At 36.8% G+C, this 23,452-nt stretch overlaps 1 pseudogene; it reads right to left on the bottom strand.

Moving 5' to 3' along the window:
• Positions 1–12,183: 12,183 nt before the first annotated feature.
• LOC101288420 (protein lin-28 homolog A-like) overlaps positions 12,184–23,452 on the bottom strand; it is a 33,571-nt pseudogene continuing 22,302 nt past the window's right edge.

Raw genomic sequence — 23,452 nt, 5'->3', positions numbered from 1 at the left:
ACTAAACTAAGATACACATAAAACCAGAATCAGATTAGACACAAAAAGAAAACCCCAAGTCTTCAGTTGCTCCCAAAGTCCACCACCTCAATTTTGGGGACATTCATTGTCTATTCAGGTACTCTTCAGAAGCAGGGTTTAACAGATTGATTATGGGGATTTAATCTGCTGCTCCTGAGGCTGCATGGAGAAATTCCCCTTTCTCTTCTTTTTTTCACACATCTCGGGGGTTCAGCTTTGGTTTTGGCCCCACTTCTGTGTGTAGGCCACCTTCTGGTCTGTTCTGGTCAGAGTCTGTTCTCCTCCCCTGACAGGAGGGTGTTAAAACAGCAGCTGATTAGGGCTGTCTTGCTCTCAGGCCAGGGGGAGGGAGGGGTATGGTTGTTGTAAGTGGAATTTGAGGCGAGCCTGCAGGGGCAGAGGCTGGCATGACATTGCAACAGCCTGAAGTGTGCCGTGTGTTCTCCTGGGGAACTTGCCCCTGGATCACGGGACCCTGGCAGTGGTGGTCTGCACAGGTTCCTGGGGTGGGTGTGGATAGTGACCTGTGCTTGCACACAGGATTCTTGGTGCCAGTGGCAGCAGTGGTGGTGGTTCATGTCTGTCTCTGGGGTCTGAGCTGATAGCCACGGTTCACACCCATCTCTGGAGCTCGCTTAGGTGGTGCTCTGCCTGCTGTGGGCACACTGGGAAGGAATCCCCTCTCCTCGAGCACCCCAAAGCAAAGGTCTCTTGCCTCTCTGGCAGGTCCAGACTTTTTCCCGGACTTTATCCCGGCTAGCTATGGCACATTAGCCCCCTTCAGGCTGTGTTCACGCAGACAACCCCAGTCCTCTCCCTGGGGTCTGACCTCTGAAGCCTGAGCCTCAGCTCCCAGACCCCGCCTGCCCCAGCAGATCAGCAGACAAGCCTCTCGGGCTGGTGAGTGCTGGTCGGCACCGATCCTCTGTGCGGGAATCTCTCCGCTTTGCCCTCTGCACCCCTGTGCTTTCTTTTGTGGCTCTGAAGCTTCCCCCCCAACACACCCCATCCCCATCAGTGAAGGAACTCCCTAGGTTGTGGAAACTTTTCCTCTTCACAGCTTCGTCCCAGAGGTGTGGGTCCACTCCCTATTCTTTTATCTCTGTTTCTTCTTTTTTCTTTTGCCCTACCCATGTATGTGGGGATTTTCTTACATTTTGGGAAGTCTGAGGTCTTCTGCCAGCATTCAGCAGGTGTTCTGTAGGAGTTATTCCACATGTAGATGTATATTTGATGTATTTATGGGGAGGAAGGTGATCTCCATGCCTTAATCCTCCACCTTCTTGAAGGTCCGATCTCATTTAATTTTTAACTCTTTATTCTTATTAAAAAGAAAGTTTGTTTCTTACTGCCAAAAAATATTTTTAATTATATCAAAAAAGAAGTCACTGTACTTTGAAAATTACTTTGGAACTTTGATTCCTGATGATTTTGATGTTTGTTTGTTTTTTTTTGCGGTATGTGGGCCTCTCACTGTTGTGGCCTCTCCCGTTGCAGAGCACAGGCTCCGGACGCGCAGGCTCAGCGGCCATGGCTCACGGGCCTAGCCGCTCTGCAGTATGTGGGATCTTCCCGGACCAGGGCATGAACCCGTGTCCCCTGCATCGGCAGGTGGACTCTCAACCACTGTGCCACCAGGGAAGCCCAATTTTGATGATTTTTGACAATATTTTACAGTATATAGGGTCATGGTCACTAGAATAAATATATCAGAGGAAAAATAAACTAATTTTGGGGTGTTCATTTTCTGCTTTTGCTTGTTTTACAAAGAAGTTGCACTTGCACAATTATTTGTAAATATTCACATTATCCATTCCCAACTTAAGATCTATTCATAATTTATATTTATGGCATTCTGAGGGCAATATTAATATTGCCATTTTAATCAAAAGATTAATTAAATGAACATTTATTAATAAATTATCTAGTTTCTATGAATAGAAGACAAACCACGAGGCAGTAATAGCACTGAAAAAAATAAAGATTTAATACATAAAAAGCAACACAAACCATAATAGAGCATACTGTAATAAAAATTAAAGATAATGGAGAAATGACGTGACAATTTACACTTTGTTTATTCAAGGTTGACTGAGATCAATTGGCTAATGTTGTTCCTTTAGGAAATGCACATACTTTCAAGGTGTATTTTGAAGAATATTATAAAATGTCCAAGAGAATCAATAAAATTTTATTCCAAATATGTGAGATATACATGTGCAAAGTTAAATTATCACCTTTTCCTCTGACATCACCAAGGAGCCACTTGTAGATCATTGTCCTGTGGTCTGAGCAGCACTCACAGATAAAAACCATTAGCAATAAGCAGCAGAAAAATTTAGTTTGAGAAAATATTATTCCATAAATATTATCTATCAGTCTATAACCTTTGTCTACGTCACAGAGCTTTCAGAACTGGCTAATGTGGTACAAGTGTGACGTTGATGTTCCAGTAACAACATTTCCTGGTCTCTTTTTTATCTTTAGATGCTTTGATGTTGATTTGAAATAAAAGTTAATCATTAGTATTGTTCTGTAATGCACATAGATAGAAGAGGATATCACTGAGCTATTATTAAAATATTATGTTATGAATCAGTCAAACATTACAATTACAGAATTTTTATTTTATCTTATATAATTTATGATAAGCACAGCAGATATCTAAGAAGCACTATAACCATTAAATAATGAGGGGTAAAAGATAGCTCTCTTTTGGAGTAAAATATTCAGAAAAATACATCAGATGACATCTGTAGAAAACCATCATTGACTTAGTACTTGAAATTTTCATAAGTTTACAGTAGAAAGCATTCTTTTGAGAACTTAAATAACCGCAGAATGGAAGACATTCTTGTCATTCACAGAAGAGTATTTAAATTCAAAATGAATTTGATAGCTTCCTGACATACTCAGCATTTCTTAAATTAAAATTAACAGAAAAAGATGCAATGAAGAAGAAAAACAAGCAAAAATCTGGCAAATAGTGTCTAGAAGCAAGGTCCTAAATATGAGTTATCAACATTAACTACGTTGTTAACTTTAAACAAAAATTACGGAAGATATATACTAATAATGTAGAAACAATTTGTGTAGGCAAGATTAGGGTATCAGAATTTTAGTCAGTAATTTTTGTCATTATACTAAATATCTCTATTTTGTTATAGTTCCTGCAACTTGGGATAAATCAGGATCATTTGGGCAAGTACAAAGGAGAATAATTAAAATGTTTAAATATTAAAGTGCAAAATATGTATTTAGGATTAAGAGATTTCAGTATTCAACCAGAAGATGAACAGTCTCTTGATAATGATGGAATGACTTATATCCTTTACAGAGAGAGAACTGAACCTCTGTGCAAACTTGAGCTTCTATGTCTGTTTATAACTAGTTTTGATTTTAGGACAGATTTCGCCTTAACTGAAGAATGGCAACAGCAGCAGCAGCTGCAACAACAACAAACAGAGAGAAACAACAATAACGAAATCTTGTTGCTCAAAACCCACACTATCTCCTGGTTGAGGTGTCCATGCCACCTACATCTGCACACTGCTGTATGTCCTCATTGAATCTGCTGGTACTCTGGCTTGTCCCACATAGCCACCAGGGAAACGCTGTCAAGTTCTGTCATATTCTGTCACTGAACACCTGTCCTGCATGACCATCAGTCTTTAAGTGTTCTAAGTTTTGCAGGCTCCTCTTTCAGACCTTAGGCATTTAATGTCTAGAGCTTGTAACAACCACCCTGTGTCTCTTTATCAGAGCCTTGGAACTCTGGTCACCCAGAGTGGACTCTGAGACAAAAACAGCATTTTATCATCCAAATAAGCATATTCCTTCTCTGACACAAGGCTCTCAGTCTGATGGCAAGCCTTTTGACACTAGCCTTCCCCATCTGAACTACAGAACAGTGGACATTGTTTGAGTGACTGTCCCTCAGGTGTCCCATGGATGGTACTGGTATCATATATTAGATGCATAGGAAGTTTTCGTTATACATAATGAACACCTTAAGACATTAAGGCTTAATTCTCTTTAGGTCCCTGGTGGGGAAATTCTAAGTTTCTAGGTCATGCTTGTACAACTTCTTTCAGGTAATTAATTCTCCATAATCATATGGAAATTGACTCTGAGAGTTGAAGGTGGTAGTGGAGGTGATGACTCTGAAATTAACTCTGCACCCTCCTTATTCTTTGCTTCCATTCTAAATAAGTGAGAGGAGTCAACTTATTTTTCTTTGTTCTCTCTCTCTCTCTTTTTTTCCCAGAGATTTTTCTATCATGTTCTCTTTTCTGTGCCCGAAGGGGTAGGTTTGGGATGGACACCAAGCTCTGTTATCCTTCTAACTAGTGGAAATGGCTGTCTGCATGTTTTTTAAAAAATTCTATGGCTTTGAGTAAATCACACATGAATTCTGATAAAAGAGTTTTGGGATGATTAGGAATTACTGAAAATAAGAATATACTTGTTTAATACTGACTTGATTTTTTAAAAACATTAACCCTGTAAAGCAACAATCTGAATATAATTCTGAAGCATTCTGTAGCTTATCTAAATTTGTGAAACTCTGTATAAGAATTTACATGAATGTGTTGATGAGACCCCAACAAAGTTCCATGCTGATTTTAAAACAGATCATGTTTTGTAAATATTTCCAAGAAACGGAGGACAAGTTTTCATGTATTATGTCACGTACAACCTATGTGACCTTGACCAGTTGCCAATTCTCTTTGAGTTTTGTTTTTCTCTTCAGTCAAATAGGAATAATGACCTATTTGTCTCACAGTATATTAGAATCATAAGGCATGATTATTAAAAAAGAGATATTACAAAGTATAAATTACTTCTTAAAAAAATAACATCATTTTCCTTAAAACTCCAACTAAGGTAGAAAGTCTCCTCTTAAGCATGCTTGAACATTCAGTATCATTTTATATGGAGAAACCACCAGTAATTAGTTAAGATTTGGAATTCATTGTCACAGCTTGTACTTTCTCAGTTCTCATGCATATGAACTGCACTCATTTCCTCTGCACAGCTTGACCTTTTCTAAAATGCACAGGATTGCCTAACTGCAACTTGCATTGATGTGTTGTGCTTATCGGTAATTGAAAAAGTTCCAGCTCTCTAAATTTCCAAACACCTGCATTGAAAAAAATATATCTTTAAAATTTTAGTTTATTGGATAGTACCCAAATTATTCTTAGTTCATTATTTCCTACATTTGAGAAGTGACTATTATGTAGTGTATTTCTTAATATTGCCAAGTCCATATTACATAAATAACTTTATTCTTTAAAATTATTTTTAAAAAAATTGCCATTGCATTTATTGTTTCCTAACAAATGAGAGTGAGTTATTTAAAATAACAAACTGACATAAATAAAAATTGGGGGGATGATCTACTAAAAAGGGAATATCTAAAAAAAATTTAAGTAATATATCTTAGGCATTTTCTTTCTTAATTTCTCTTATTAATACATCCTAAGTGTAGAACTCATCTTTTCTCTCATTACTCCACAGACCAGTAAAGGGTAAGATTTAATTTTTAAAGAAAATTGATTGAAGGCTCAAAAGAAGATAAAACAGACCATAAACCACAATTACTATACAAGTTCAAGGAACTTTAGGGTCACTTATTGAACTACTTCTCTGGCTAGCTCCTAGCCTCATCCATCCTCCCACCCCCCAATATGTTGTGAGCCAGCCTGTGTGTTTCCACCACAGCCTTTCTGGCATCCCCTCCTAGAATTCAGATAAAAAATATTCAAGAACACCAAGTGAGCAAAAAACACAGACATGGCTCAGAAAATTTGTCAGTACCTGTTTCTTTTCTCTACCTTCTTATAACCAACCAAAATTACAATGGATGACTCAAGGAAACACACCAACTTTAAGCTATGACTTCTATTATTCCCTGGAACATCCATGTATGCAATTACATTTTAAGAAACAATTCAATAAATTAATCTCTTTTAAGTGGAAAATAAATACCAGGTTGTAATATTAAGTTGCTATGAGCTGACACTTAACTTGCCCTTTCCACAGATAGGAGAGACATGCCCTGAGAAGAGGCAGGGAGGTAATTGCCTGCTATTTTAGATAAGATCAGCGAATTTCAAAATATACATGTTAGTACCATACATCTTATAAAAAGGGGAAACTGAAATTTCCATCCAACGTTCTTTTGAAATGGAAGAAAATGGTAATGGAACTTTAGATGGAGGGAGAAGGGAAGAATCAACTTATTTTTTGCATTTTAATTTTCAAAGCGTTAATGTTTGGGGAAAATGTTCACATTATACTTCTAAGGAAAAAGAAGCAGGTAATGAAACAGTATATTACCGAAGAATGTGATTTTAAAAAAAAATGTTACACAGTCACACACACATATACACACAATGCACACACCCTGGCATCACAGGTCTACGTCTACAAAATGAGTCACACTTAATGTTCAAATAAGAGGACTTGTATCCCCAAGGGTGTGCTTTCTGTTGCCTGGAATCTCCACCCTTGAGGAGCCTTCCTCCCTGTTTTGGCTGCCCATTTGAGAAGGCCCACTTGAGCTTGCCACACAGCTTGTCCACTGCAGTAACTCCGCGGTTTCTGCCACAATAATTTTCTCCAACTCCTTCCATAGCTGATGACTACGCCTCAGAGACTTCCAGAAGGACCCTCTTAGAAGCCAGTGCTAATGGTGTCCCTTGTGAAATCCCAGTTCTATGACAAGGATGCTGCATCCGAACTCTCCAATGTGAGAAAATGGTGCTGGATTGCATGTAGAGCTGGTAAACTGGATCTTTCCACAGCTTCCTGCCACAAATTGTCACTTAGGTTTCTAAGCAACATTGTTCATTTTCATTGCTTACCAAATTCATAAAAAATTTTTCTGCTTTTCCTTTTCAATCTTTTCCTGTAGTGTCAACCAACCAACAAAAATACTAAAAAAAAACCAACAAAAAAACCCAACCAAACAAAAAACTAAAAAAAACCCAAACCCTTAAAAAAAAAGAAAAGAAAAACTTCATTTTCTAGTAAACAAGAAAAAGTATTTAGCACAAAGCTGTAGAGATTTATATTCTATCTAAACATTTGTCTGCTTTTTTTTTTGGTCTCCTAACACCCACCCAACAAAACAGAATTTTTGAAATAAAAATAAAATGTCATTCTCAGTTTTAGAACAGAATCTGACAAATATTACTACTACCAAACCATAATACTTATAGCTATATTCAGGTTAAACATGACTTATATTCCTACTCTGAAACAATGAATATATATTTGCTTTGAATTTGTATAACAAAGGGACCACTTCTGATCATTGTTTTTCTGAAGTAATAAAATGATTTTCCTAACTCACAGAGAAGAAGGAATAGTGAGAGAAAAGTCTGAAAAAAATATAATAGATTGGAAATTAATGCATTTATCCCTGAATTATGGACATAAGTATAATTTATATTTATTTGTAAATGTTTTACAAACACACATTAAAATGCTAAAATAATGCTATTAAAATGTGATTGCATATTTACATTCTCAAGAATCATGAAAATGTGTATGGGAGAGGGATGCTTGCAACTATTTTCTACTTATCCTGTCTTATATTGCCATTCAGCATTCAAGGCAATGGCACTGTGTCATGGTGAAGGGTATACACGCTGAAACTTGAGTTTGAATTTCACCTCTAATTCTTACCATGCAACCACTGGTGTTGCATTCTTGGGCTTCTGTTATCTCATCTTAAAATAGTTATAGTAAAAGTAAAAGGTCTTTTTTATGATTAGCTGATTTAATGTATGTAAAATTTTAATTAGTGTTGGAGTTTACAAGGATTATGGAGTTTACTGGCTGTGAGCTCAGGCCAGCGTATAAACTTCGGGGAAACGTGGTCCTCTGTTGACTGACTTTGAAGATGATCTCTGTGCACTCAATTCTCTTTCATAATTCTGAACATAACCTGGAATATCTGAATCGAGTTATGGTATTTTTGCTCTCTTAGAGAAAAGTAAAATTAAATGTATAATGTGTTCAGACAATTTTAAGTGCCTATAGAATTACATTTTCTTATTTATGCATTCCTTTCCAATGCAGTTGTTACAGGTGATGCCATTTCTGATACTTTAAGTTGCAACCCGGCACTCAGTGCCCTGTTTGACACAAACATTTGTTTATCTAATAACCTGTACAGACCACTGCAGCCATGCCACTGTACCCTTTAGAGACACATGCTTCCTTCTTTCTTCAGCAATTGGTACAGAATTCTCTGTATTGACTTTCAAATCAACTTTTTTTTTTTTTTTGCTTTCCCTGTGCATATTTTTGTTTTGTTTTGTTTTGTTTTTGTTTTTTTGCGGTATGCGGGCCTCTCAGTGTTGTGGCCTCCCCCGTTGCAGAGCACAGGCTCTGGATGTGCAGGCTCAGCGTCCATGGCTCACGGGCCCAGCCGCTCCACGCGGCATGTGGGATCTTCCCAGACTGGGACATGAACCCGCGTCCCCTGCATCGGCAGGCGGACTCTCAACCACTGCGCCACCAGGGAAGCCCTCTCTGTGCATTTTTTCTTTTCATTAGGCTGTATTACCTGATAGTCTTCAAACCCTTGAACTGATCAGGCAACGGTCTCTCATGGGTTTCCTCCCTACAGTGATCTGCAGTCAGCTGAGCTCTGCATGGGAAACTGAAAACCTCAAGGAGCCTCTGCTTGTCCGGTAGAGCAGCTAGAGCTTTTCCTGGCATTTCTTCCTTTGGATTCTCTCTTCTTAAATTCATTCAGTGAGGCTGGCAACACACACTGGGCCCTCAGCACTCAGGCATTCATTTGGGAAACGACCTTGCAATCAAGAATCAAGACAGGTGAAATAAGAGTGAGCTCTTGTGTTTGTTTAATAGTTTCTTGGGAGACATGATTAAGAAAAGCTGTGATGATGCTTAATAGTAAGGGAATTGGTAAGAAAGTAGGTATAAAAAAATACTACCTTATTCTAGTTATCTTCAGCTGTATCTGTGGTAGTCAAATACCCTATGTAGTCTTTACTTTAGGATAGATTCACTGTAGCATATATGAATCTTTGCAAAAAAGTAGAAATTTCTTTAGGAGAACTAAAATTAAAATTAAAAGTCTATTCCTAGGAACTTAGAAGTATAGCTTTTATTAAAATTCCACACTTTCTTTCCTCATCTTGGTTGCTTCTGAGATATGTACAAAGTATCTGAGGAGAAGTGGTAGTGAGAACTGAACAGGTAATGTTGCTATAACAGTTATAAACAGTAAAGGAGCTAATATATTCATTAGTGCTTTTGTTTCCAATCATATCAAAAGATTTATGCCCTTTAAGCTTTGAAGGTAAGCTAAGCTTTTCACCTGAGAGTAAAAAGAATAAAATGGTTTTTATTCTATAATTTTACATCAATCAAGCCATGACGAACATCATTCCTCTGGTGACCTGCATATTCATATAATGTCATGTAATTGCTTCTTTTTTTTTTTTCAGTACCAGTAAGTCTTTATTCATTGTATTTTCCCAAGGAAAAGAAGGAGAAGGGAAAAGGGTCAGCATGTGTGTTATAAAATGATAGTAAATGGGAAAGGAAGTACCTGGCACAGCAAAATTTACCGTCAAATAAACACTGCCTAGATGGGGTCGCCAAAGCCCAAAGAGGCTCATTCACCTGCAGTTCAGGAATGAGGGGAAGCGATGAGGGAAAGAGCAGACAGGTACATGTTTTTCTACTCTCCCTTCCTCCACGTAAATTCAAGATTTCACAGAAAGCTTTGGTTTCTAGCAGTAAACATGGAGTTACATTCATCCATCTCCTATTAAACAATCTCATGGCCACTTTGACGTTTCTTGCAGCTTCATAAAAGTTCCTGAGTGACTTGGATATACATTCATCTTTCCTTTTGTGGTCTCCCAACCCCACTTTCTACATGGAAGGCCCCCTCATTGCTTCTCTCCAACCTAGGATTGGAGATTACACTAGGTTTTAATTCATCCAAAGGCAGCAGTCTGTTTGACATGAATCACATCAAGGAATGGTCATGACTCAGGAGACTGGGAACAAGGGATGGAGAGCTCTTAACTTCTTGAGGATTTTTGCACAAATCATTTAATCACAGACACCCCACAAATTAAACACAGGTGTATGGACTATTTTGGGGGAGCATGAAGGGGGAAAGACAAAGGGGTAGGAATCTAGTTTTTAGGACATAAGATCTTGTTGGAAATAGGAAATAGGGGAAGGGAAACACAAAAGTGTGGTTTAAGACCCCTCACTTCAAGGTGAGGGGCCCCCGAGCCTATGTTTCAGATCTTTTTGCCTGGTACAGAACCTTTAGTCAAAGATACTTTGGCTATTTTTCTCAATATAAAAAGAAGTTTGTAAACAATAAAACCCCAAAAGAACATGGAGAAGACCAACACATTATATTTACACAAACTAAGCCACCTAGCAATCACCAAATCAGCTACTTGTGAAGTCCTACAAAGCCCAGACAAATATAATAACTAGAGGGGGGCAGCAATTGGGGGAGACAAGAACCCAGGATCAGACACACATCACCCAATGCGTTCTACTGCATTTGCCCCGTTACAACAAAGTGAGGTAGTTTTGCAGTGAGCTCACAGCATGTAAACGAAACCCCCTTTTCTCCTTTAGCTAATCCATGACACTAATCACTGCTGCAGCAGGGCAGGACACTGGCTCTGGGAACCACAAAGAAGCCATGGCTGATGCATGGTTTCCTCTGCAAACCAAGGAGGAAAAGCCCAGAATTGTTAAAAGTTAAGGATCTTGTCCTCGCTTCATATATACATCCCTGGGCAGCTCAAGATGGGTACAGAGGCATCGTTCTTAAAACCTATCCTTACCAAGTCACATTTTTTACAAAAACACACACATACACCCTGTTGTGCACGGTAGGCCTAGCCCAGTCCAGTGACGGATGCATCTGGTATGTAAAGCAAGTCCTGTGCCCTGGGATTAGAGGTCTGGAACAGGAATCCTTTATCACATGTACAGATGACCTTTGCCTAATTTAGCCTGCCCCTTTCTGCACCTTTTACCTGGCCCAGCCTCTCCTAACCTCTCTGCACCACCTTTTCCTGATCAGACCAATTTCCAATCTTTCAGTACAAGGAGACCAAGTCATGGGGCAACCCAGCTAAATCTAGTCTCCCATGAAACACTGAAGATGGTAGAGTTTCAAGAGAACACTATGGCAGAAAAGCCAGCTCTAATTGGCAAAAATGAGGTAGCTCAATTAGGCTCTATGCTCCAAATAGTTGTTCTCTCCGGTGACATAGAAACAAAAGGTATTCCTGCTGTGCAGACCTGGAGCTGCTGCCGACTTATCCCTGAGATTGCTCACGTACCTGAGAACACAGAGCAGGAATGAGGACCTTAGATTAAAATACACAAAAATACAAAGCCAGAATACTTATATTACGGAAAAAAAGTTAAAGTGCACAAGATATGTCATTTGCACACAGCTAGTGCAGTTGGCATCCTAGAGAAAGTGGGACCCAAGGTATAGTCATCCAAGGAAGCAAATAAATAAAATTGTATTGGCCCAGAATGGGGTGGGAATGAGCTTAGAAGCAGCAGGTCTACAGTTGTTCCCATAACCACCCCTTTTGCCTATCATTACAACCCACTGCTTGGGACAGTTCTCAGCACTTTATCCCAAGAGGGGGTTATGAGGAGACAACAGGTGGAAAACCCTGCCTTACGCCTGAGATATTCCCTCCCACAGAATGTAATGGCTTGTGGGTTGGGCCCACCAATCTGGTCTCATGCTTAATCTTTTCACTCTGGCTGGGAAATATTCTTCCAAATCCTTCTTTAAGAGTAAAACAACTTCCCTATCCAGGCCACTTTCAAAAGCTGAAGATTCTGCGGGTGAGACTCAGATAAAGCATGTAGGTAGGGTTACCCCGCCAGAGCCCTCATGTGCATTTGGATAGAGCATGATTGGAGTTCCTTTGCCTCCCCCCTCCCCCCACCAGGAGGGAAGAGGAGGATGTTTTGGACCCCGGCCTGAGATATATGGCAGTGCCAGCTGCCCCCTACCCATGCTGTCCCCATGTCTCCACTCTGCTGATTGATGCCTGCTCCTCAGAACTTCCTGATCACAAAAGGATAGCCCCCACCCACTGTGGCTCAACTCTGTGCCTCTGGGAGCATGGCAGGGCTATGGATCTCTTCTTCCTCCTCCCGAAAGCAGGCTGGCTTTCCCTGTGAGCTGGGAGCCAGCTGGACCTTCAGTGGCCACGAGGCCACCATATGGTTGATGCTCTAGCAGAAGTGGCACTTCTTGGGATGGGGTGGCTGTCTGCATCCCTTGGCATGATGGTCTAGACCTCCACAGTTGTAGCACCTGTCTCCCTTTGATCTCCTTTTCTGTATGCTCTTCCTTTTGGGCCGCCTCTCGCTCCCAATACAGAATACCCGACCAGGGCCAGTGATTCGGAGAGATTCCAGGCCCTTGTCACACCTCTTAAAGGTGAATTCCACGGCCTCACTCTCCTTTAGGCTCCGGAAGCCCTCCATGTGCAGCTTACTCTGGTGCACAAAGTCATCCACGGGCCAGGGGGCGGGGTGTTGAGCGCGACCCCCAGCACGGGAGGTCATGGACAGGAAGCCAAACCCCATGCACACAGTGAACCACTTAGAGGTGTGGGCACCGTGCAGCAGCTGCGGCTCCTCCGGCGCCTCCTCAGGTGCGTTGGTGCAGCAAACCCCCAAACTGCTGGTTTGACACAGAGCCCGTGGTCTTCGGCTGAGCCCGCGGCCCTGGGGCCCCTGGTCGGGCGGCCGAGAGCCCCAGAGAAGTTGGGAGGCAAAGGGGTGGCTTGGAGAAGAGGCTGCTACATCTTCCCCAGCACAACAGAGGTGGGAGGGCTCACCCATGTAATTACTTCTGATATAGACAACTGATTCATTTTTCCAGTCTTTCAAATCTGTGAATAAAGTATCTTTGGAGAATGTTGCTGCTTGCTAATTACTTTGTACTATATATTCTGAGTTACTACAGTGTTCTTCTGCATATATAGCTTTATTATAGGTTTCCTATCCTCCCTCTGCCCCATTCCTACTAGATCATTTCTCCTTAGCTTGTTATAGATATTCTGTGCATGTAGGTCTTGTGTGTGTGCATCGCATAACTCTGTCTTTTTATGTATACAGCAGGGGGAGTTGGTGATGGTAGTAGAGAGTTTCATGATGGAAAAAATAATCCTGCAGTCTTTGCGTTCAGTTCTTACTGTAGTTTATTTTACTGGTAATGAGGGATCAGAATTTCAAAGAGTCAGGGAAAGTAGAGCACGTTAACGGTCAGCACAATACAGGTATTCTACAATACAAAGAACATAGCAAAAGTCGCAGAAGTTGTATAGCACAAAAACAAGAAATGAATTAGGGAATGATGGGCTGAAGTTGAGGAAGATAACTCTGCTTCGGGAGGCAGAGCTGTCGCATGGTCTGGGGATCTGAGGCAGAGATGTGGCAGAAGCAGGACAAAGCCAACAGTGTCACAGAACCCCGGGCCAAAGCTTCAGTATGCAAATGAGCCATAGACCCTTTACAAAAGGAGCTCTCCTTTCAGGAAACCGGACAATTCTAGGATGGGCCTCACAGAGCTCAGAAGTCATAAAATTACATTCAACCTAGAAAAAATGTGGATGTCCATCAACAGGGCAAAATTTGACTAAATTACAGTGAATGGATGACTATACAGCCATACATAATAATTTGTTCCACATATGTTAGGATATATGGAGAATTATGCAGCCATAAATAGTAGTTTTTATCCGTATCTGTGGACACAAATAAATGTGTAAGATATTTTTTCCCAGTGGGACAAAGAAACAAGTTGGAAGGGTAATACTTTATACATATAATTATATATTTGTAAAAAATATATATATGTCTGTGGAGAGTGAAGGAGAGAGAAAAAGAGAGAGAGGAGGAAGGAAAATAAATCTCAGGCCCTGAAAGTAGATTTTCTTGGTGAGAAAGTAAGAGGAAGCTGGCAAATTATCATATTTAAAGTGTATGGAGACTGTTATTCAATTCCAAATTCATATTTACTTTTTTATAATTTAATAAAGATTATGTGAAAATATAAACAATCAAGTATCTTCCTGATTTTATTATTTGCTTTTAGCTTTATGCATGGTCTTTGTGACATAGAGCCTTTCAATTTCTCTGCAGTAAATCTGTCAAGCTTCATTCTTTCCTAGGATTTTATGTTTTAATATGTCTTCAGATTTTTTCAATATTAGTGTTTTAAAACTGAATTTGTTTTGGCATAAATTGAGGGACATACCTCAATGTTTGATGCCTTAATATTTGACTCTAAGCAATTGTATCAAAACTGTATACTCTGCATTCAAGTGGCATTATAACAAATATCTTTTCATAATAATCAAACTCATTCAAACTTAAACCATACATTTCTCACTGATCATATTTTTCAAATATATGCTATTTTAGTCCATTCATGTTTCTATAATAAACCGCCATAGACTGTGTGACTTAAAGAACATTTATTTCATATAGTTCTGGAGGTTGAGAAGGGCAGGAATAAGGCACCTGCTGACTTGATGTCTGGTGAGGGCCCCCTTCCTGGTTCGTAGACAACTGTTTTCTTGCTGTGTCCTCATATGGCAGAAAGGACATAAAGTCATTAATCCCATTCATGAGGATTCTACCCTCAAGACAATCATTTCCCAAAGGCTCCATCTTCTAACATCATCACATTAGAGATTAGAATTTCAACAGAAAATTTTTGAGGGGATACAACATTCAGTCCATAACACGTCATAGATTTAAAAGTTCTAAAAATTTAAAAGTTCTAAAAATAAATAACCATTGAATTAAAAACTGCATACTGATTCTAGTAAGAGAATCAGAAATAATTTTATATTTAATTTATATATTCTTTTAAAACATTATTCATGTTAAGTAAATTATATGGGGTGTTTGTGTATGTATGGTGTGCATGTGCATAGGATGTGTACGTGTGTGTGTTTGTATGTACTTACATTAAAGAAAGTTAAGAACTAAGGTAGAAAATTTAACTGATTTTCTGGCTAAGGGTACATTCCCAGTGCTGATGATTTCTCACTTGGGGGATTATTAATGAATATGAAAGAGTTACCAAATTGAATCTATAATGATCTTTTATAATCTTCCATTTTAATTCTCTTCATGGAGTTGTAATTTATATTTTATTATGCATTAAAATTAATAATAGTACATTTTAGACATTTGTTACACTTGGGTTAATATAATTATGTACTCTCCCTAACAAATGCTACCCACCACATCTTCAACTACCATCACCCTATGAAAAATTAACTAGTGTTTTGAAAAAATAAATATGTATCTTTTTACATAGACTAAAGTTTAATTTTAAGTTACAAAACCATGCATAGTGTTCTTTCCTTGTGTTGAAAATATAATCAATATTGTTAGTTCTTATTCAGATGAATTAGTTCTTCATAAGCTTTGATGGGTATATCACTTAGTAGATTAATGTAACTTCAGCCCATTACACATAATGGTGGTCAAATTAATTCACTAAAACTCTGACCACATTCTGGATAGTAAACCAAGGAAAGATTAATCAGCTTAGTACTGTGCATCACACTACACTTAGAAGTGAATCATATGAGTGTAAATTATGCAAATTATTCCTATGTCTTTTCAAAATAGTAGCAAGTATATTGTGCAGTTTAACCATTGTAAATTCTATAATTATTAAAGTATTTCATTACTCACCAATTCTGTTATAAAAATATCAAATGGTTACAGTAAATTGTGAAATCATGTACTTTATAACTAAAGAAAGTATACTTTTATGCATTCATAAATGAAAGCTGTTTAATTGTAACTGTAATAAATAAAGATATTGCAAATCTGGTCACATAATCCAGTAAAATAGGTTAGGAATATAATTATTTTGATAAATTTTAGGTTATTCAAAATATCATTAGGGAAGATATTATGAAATGAATCAAAAAATAAAACGATAAAATATTTTAAATTGTGTCAGACCGTATCTCTATTTATGCCTTTGATTCAAAACCAAAGTACTGACAGTTTCCACTATTTCTGATTAGTTAATTTTACTTCAGAAATATATAAATGTGACAGCCTGGAACAATGGAAAGAAAAGAACAGAGTCAAGGCCCTGTGCCCCCAGACCAAATTTGTCTCCTATTTTTTGTAAAACATTGAGCAAGTTATTTAATCAAGTGAAATATCTTTCTTAGAGTGTAAACAGAAATAGATGGATAAACTTCAAAATCTGAATAAATCGCAGAACAGTAGAGAAATGGATGAAAAATATGATTTCCCTAAAACTCTCAACAAATATCCATCAGAGAGTTAAAATGTTTTAATACTATCAACATAAGAAAAACAAACTTTGATTTCCATATTGCCTATTGATTATTCAGTATCAAATTGTATTTTGAACATATGCTGTGTTTGTGTGACACCTGTGTTTCATTATCATCTTCTCAGTCATCCCACCCACCCAGCCAATCATGTATTCATTCATCCATTTGTAACTGGACTGTATCCTGAAATGTTCATGTTTATGTTACTCTTTTTGAACATTCATATAAATACCGTTCTACCCACATTGCCTCTAGGTGTATTATGGTTGACTTACTGAGAATGCAGAGGTAAAAGCCTTAAATACTAATAACTTGATTATCGAAAAACAGACTCTTGAAAATCAAAAATAAAATGTCATGTGATTAAAAAAATGACACATATTCTTTCTGAAAGAAAATAATATCATCAGCTAATCCTTCAGCCCCATTGGAGATAAGATGATGAATTTGTGGACTGGGAGTTGTGAAGAGAAAGACATGAATCATGACATTAGTTTGGGCCAAGGAGCTGCAAGCAATAGGGTTTCACATGGTGATAAGGAATGAAGATTAGAGACAAAGATAGGATGCTGACCAAGATCCAACCAGCCTCAGAGAGCCCAATGGAGTTACAGTCACATATGCATACCACTAACTAACACTGGGTAAACACCTCCTGTTTCCCTTGCTGATATTTTTGAGCTATTCTTCTCTTTGGTGTGGGGAAGACCTTCTCCCAAGAGCTGGTGACATGTTAATTAAGGATCATGCAAACAAACTACACCTGCTGCTGAGACTTGGCTAAGGCAAGCAAAACAAAACCACTTTTTTTTTTTTAAATACATTTGCCCTTTCCTACATCTTTTCAATCACCCAGGAAATGTAACATTTCAGTACAGCAGTGTTTTTAATCAATGAAGATTCTACTGAAGGGGAAAGGAAAATTCACATTTCTCTATCAATGAAACACATTCTTGTTGCTCTTTCAGTAAAAATACTTTCATCAACTTAATGTCCAAACCCTACAGGAACAGGGCACACAGTTATAAAAAAAAAAAGAATCTTTAGCTCATGGATATTATTGCCTGGTTAGTGGAGTAAAATATTAAACTTTAAAAATATGCAATTACTCACAATTACAAATTCTGGGAAATGTTATGAAGGATGCATATAGGGTGATATCAAATAAATATGGGATAGATCAAAAGAAACTGGCTTGGGGGCAGTACTAGAATATTCTGATTTGAGGAATGATCAGAGAGTTGGGAAGTTTTGACTTTAGGATTCTCCCATGGATTCTAGCCCAAAGGTGGGGCTATGAAATCTAGGTTTTCTAAAAAGCACCAAATTACAGTGGGGTGGCAATCCATATTAGCAAGTGAAAATAAATAATTATAAAGACGGAGTGGGACCTCAAACAAGAAGTAGTAATAAAAACTAAAAGTCAGTGGAGATAAAAAAGGTCTGGAATTTTTTTGGAAAAACTGAGTAGTTGGTTTAGAATTGATGCCAGTATTAAGCAGGGTGCTCCAGAGAACCAATATGATATATCTATATATGTATCTATATCTATATCTATATCTGTCAATCTATGTCTAGATCTATGCACACATATATACACATATATGTATTTATATGTGCATGTATTAAGAGATTTTTTTTTTTCTTTTTTTAAGGATTGGCTCATGTGATTGTTAGGGCTGGTAAGTACAAAATTCATAAATCAGGCCAGCAATCTCAAAACTCAGGCAGGGATTGATGTTGGAGTCCTGAGTCTAAAATTAGGTAGCTTGGCAGGCTGGAAACTTGGCAGGAGCTGACATTATAGTCATGAGTAAGAATTTCTTGGGGAAAACTCAGTTTTTGCTCTTAAGGCTTTCATGTGGTTGGGTGAGGTTCACTCACATTATCAAAGGTAATCTACTTTGCTTAAAGTCAACTTGTAGATGTAGATGTTAATCCCATCTGCAAAATGCCTTCACAGCAACACTTAGTGTTTAATTAAATCACTGGGTGCTATAGCTTAGTCAAGCTGGCACATAAAATTAACCATCATATAGCATAAACGGTAAGAAGAGGAAGGTGTGGTAAGTGGTGCTTATCAAATTCAAAACAAATAGATTTTTTATTTTTCACATTTTTCCATCTCAAGTATCTAGTTCTAGTTCTGTAATGTATGTTTATATTCCCTTCAGTTATTTCCTGAAAATGCCTTTACTGCAGTCATAATGTTTTATTTTCTTTAGTCTTAGAGAACTTTCTAATTCTGTCTTATTATTTCTTAATATCTGACTGACTTTATTTCTCCTTTTCACCATAAAATTATCAAATTTTTCACAATACTTAGAAATTCTATGTACTGTATTTTTCAATATTATAGTTAAATGTTTCAGTCATCTAATTTGAATCACTCTAAATATTGATTTAATATATTAGAGGCACATTTTCCAGAACATTATTAGTTATATAAAGTAATATAAAAATAAAACATATGGTTCTATTTTATTCAAATTAAAAGTCATAAGAAAGCATAAACACATTAAATAAACTTAGAAACAGCTTGTATCAAGAGTAATAAATAAAAACTGGATCTTTAATACACGCAAGTTATATAATATTAATTACAGGTCTTCAGACCAGATATTTTTATTTACCAAATGAGTTTAGATTAAAGGTATTTTCTTCAAAGGAACAAGAAAAGAGCCTAATTAGTTATTCCACTTAGAACTAGTACAAATGTAAAAATGTGGATTTCCTAAATATCATTTTATTGTATTATCTATTAATAAATTTGCATACTGTATTATAAAGCTTACTTATTCAGTATCACATTAACATTGGTTTTATATATATATATATATATATACATATATATATATATAACAAAGCACAGGCTGTGATCTTATCTGCATGCTTCTAGGTATGTTTCCAGAGTCACTATTCCTAACAATTGCTGCTTCCAAATTCACTTTCATATATGATTTCATAATATTATGGCCAAAACAGAGTTAAATGCCAAAAGAGTAATATAAAAATAGTAATAAACATATTTTGCAAATTTGCTTTGTTTTGAAAATAAAGCTAAGATAGCTTCATGGTATGCTATGAAGCAGGCATCATTGTTAGCACTATTTTTCAGCCAAAGAAACAGACATTTAGAATTAGTAAATAAATTTTTATGGTTAAAAGAGGTCATGTTTCAAAGCTGAAATTGAAATCAGGTAAGCATTATCCAAAACTTTAATCATAATCGAAGTTTCCATGGTACTATAATCAAACAAACAAACAAAAAATAAAATAAATAATTCTAGCCATTACATAATTTGAAAAAACTATTATCTAATCAAGTTTCAATAATTCCCTTTGTGCTAGAAATAATATATTAGCTTAAGTGAACAAATGGATTTGCAGAAAATTTGTCCTTTTGCAACCAGACTCTCAGGATGACCCTCATGATCCCTATTTTCTGATATTCATGCCTTTACGTGATCTCTTTCGAATGTCGGCAGAACACGTGACTTGCTTCTAATCAACAGAAAATGAGAATCATGTCAGGATATATATGATTATGTTTTTGCTACTAAATGATTGCATTTCATAAAATTGGAGAACCCATCTTGATGGAGTTTCTTTCTCTCTTCCTTGCTGAGTTTGAACAAGCAAGCAGCCATTTTTGGAAACCCTCTCGGCAAGTAACTGTGAGAGGCTTCTAGTCACTGAGGGAAGTCACTGCCTGACAGACAGAAAGATGATTGAGTCCTCAATTCTAAAGATGCAAAGAACTGAATTCTGCTAAAAATTTGAGTGAGTTTGAAAGTTGATCCATCCCTAGTCAGAATTCAAATGAGACTTCAACCTTATCCTACATGTTTATTGAAGTCTTGTGAGGTCCTAAGCAAAAGACCCAGATAAACCAATGCCTGACTTCTGATTCATAGAAAATTGTGAAGTAATAAATATCTATTGTAACAAGAGATAAATAATAGAGCTCCTTAGTTTTTCATTTTAGATTTCTCACTAAAAGTGACATTGGGTTGATTGTCATTCATGAAGTGTCCTTCATTGTTATTTTAAAATGCTTATAAGACACTCTTAAAGATAATCCATGCTCATGTACAGAAATATACCACAACTCTGAAAACAAAACCAAAAATATGCTATATGCTTCTAAATATAATCTTTCTTAAATATAATCATAATGACACCTGTAAACTTCAATGGCTTAAAACAATACTAATTATATGACTCATAAGTCTATGGCTGTTTTAGACATTCTCCAGAAACAGGATATGCCAGCTCCTCCCGCCCCCAAATGTCAAGACAGATGATCGCACACACAGAAAAAGAGGACATAAAAAAGTTTATTACTTATATAATGAGATATTTTGGTAAGAGCAGGGCAGGAAAGGTTTCCAAGCTGGCCTAAAAATGGCTGGAGAGTGCATGGAAAGGAGACTGGCTTGGGTTTTCACAGTGGTTAGGGAGTGGCACCAGGGTGTGTTTCTTGTGTGCAGCAAAGGGCTTATATGGTTTTAAATTCTGTGAGCACCACAAGAGGGAGTACACAGATATTCTTATCAGCTTTCTGAGATTTGAGACAGAAGGGAAAGAGGAAGAGATAAGGCCCCAAAGTTGTCAGCAGCCAAATATCAAACAGAGTCAGACTCATTATTACAATGATAGATTGCGTAGATTTTTCTGATTTCAGCTCTGATCCCTCATGTGTCTGTGGCTACCTGTAGGCAGCTCTGTTGACTGCTGATCTAGAATGGATGTCTGGAAATCTGAGCTCTCCTCCAGCATTTGTTCCACAGTAGAGGAAGAGACCCAAAAGGGAGACTTGAAGCACTCAGATATTGAAGGCTACGGCTTAGAACTAGAAACCTGAAACTTTGTAATATACTAACTAAAATAAATCATAAGGTCAACTTAGATTCAAAAAGTGGAGGAGACTCCTTTTCTCGATGAAAAGCATTGCAAAATCAATTTGCAAGGACATGATTACAGAGAGTAGGATAATTAAAGTCATTTTTGTAAACAATCTACTATAGAAATGGCTAGAGGAAAACATTAAACTATCCGTATTTTATTTCATGGCACGCAAATTTGAACACATTGAATTTAACTGAAACAAGGGAAAGAGTCATGATTTACACCTCACCATTCAGTCTTCTAACCAAAAAGAATAAAATTATACTAACCAGACATTTAAGTGGCCATCTTTTTGCAATGTAAGTTGATTTTCAATCACTCAGATGCTATTTCTCCCCTGAAAGTTATTGAATAATAGTAAACAATGAATAGTGACTGAAATCATTTTAAATTAACCTATTCAGAAATGGCAATTTCCAAGGAAAATAATGCAAAGCAGAGGTAGGGGATGGTGAGATTTATAGAAATATTAATTAAATTAAGAGGTAGCAGCACAAAGAGGAAGATTCCTAGGAGCAGGGTATCAAAGGATTGCATTTTCTCATGTATTTTATCAACTCAGAGAATTAGAAAATGAAGCAGTAGTATAGTGATTTTAGTAGTATCTTAATAGTGCATGTCTGGACAATGCTAAAAAGTACAAACTTAATTGGCTGCATCTAAACCTGCCCAACAATTATAGTTTAATAAAGGATCCCACTGTAATACTAGAAGTTAAATCTAAGCCAAGTTCAGGCTTCACACGCTGTCCTTTGGGAAATACAACAGTATGGCTAATCTCACTCTATCTGAAAATTAATTGTATGATACATATCACCAGGGAACTTCTGAAAAGATATTCAAACATAAAGGAATGGGTTATTTTAGAAAAGAAAATACCATCATTTGAGATAAAAGAGAATCTTGAACATGATGATTAAATCAACCTATTAAGCAGTAACATACTTAATGGTAAATCACTAGCAGCAGTTTACTAAAAAATTGAAAATAAGACGGGAATGCCCACCACAGTTATTTAATGATGTCCTGCAAGAAGAGGAAGAACAATGGAAAAGACTGATAGATTTTGGCTAGTTGCTCTAATTAAGAGAGGATGTGACTTTCTACTTGGAAAGATTATAGGAAGCTAACGTATCATTAGAACATATACAATAAGAGTTGGACACACTACTCTGCTACAACATAAAATTATAGAAGTCAGTAACTCTCATATATATCAACGATAATAGGATAGAAATTATATGTGTTTAAAACAAGATAGAAACTAAAATAGAATGAATATTCCATTTCACCAAATAACCCAAATGACACGTTATTTCCTAAAAGTTTCCTAGAAGTTCATTCCATTATAAATATTCAATACTGATCAAAATATAATACACAATATGATTGAATACTTGTCTAAATTAATACTATAAATGATTCTGAGTAAGATTTCTATTTAAATGTACTCTATCACCATAAGCCTGTTTTTCAATTACATAAAGTTACTCCAAAATTTCAATACAAATCCAAAAGAAATAGTAGATGTCAAACATATTTGAAAAAATGCAGGCTAGTTTTACTATCTTATGTTTAAATACGTTATTTCTTTATAAAAGGTAAAGCAATGATGTACTAGAACAAAAAAATAAACCTATTAGATCAATGAAAATAATAGAAAACCTAGTTGTAGAGCATTTTGTTGAATACAAATGTAAGAGAATATCCACATACTCAGACATTCATACACACACAAACCTACACAAACACAAACACACACACACACACCCCTAGAGTATAACAGTACTTTAAAATGGAGGTTATTCTTGTATGTTCTATAAATAATAAATAATATTATTGTAATGGTAAGGGAATTCATAAAACTGTGTGATTCATTGAGTATACCAAGTCTTCAGATAATTTTAATATTCTTTACACTCTATTTTTCAATTTTTTTACAATGAATGGAACACACAATTTATACTCTAATTTCAGAAAAGAAACAATAAATACTTAAAAGTAATTTGAAAAGTGAATTGAAAACTTAGAAGAAAATAATCATATTTGAAATACTCAAAGTGTAATATTATTATCAGTAAAAATATAAAACCAGAGTCTCAGTGATTTTG

Source organism: Orcinus orca, chromosome 3 (genome assembly GCF_937001465.1).
Source record: "Orcinus orca chromosome 3, mOrcOrc1.1, whole genome shotgun sequence".
NCBI classification, from domain to species: domain Eukaryota; kingdom Metazoa; phylum Chordata; class Mammalia; order Artiodactyla; family Delphinidae; genus Orcinus; species Orcinus orca.
Note: the sequence above shows the minus strand (reverse complement) of the source record. Positions and strands in the feature narration are given on the sequence as shown.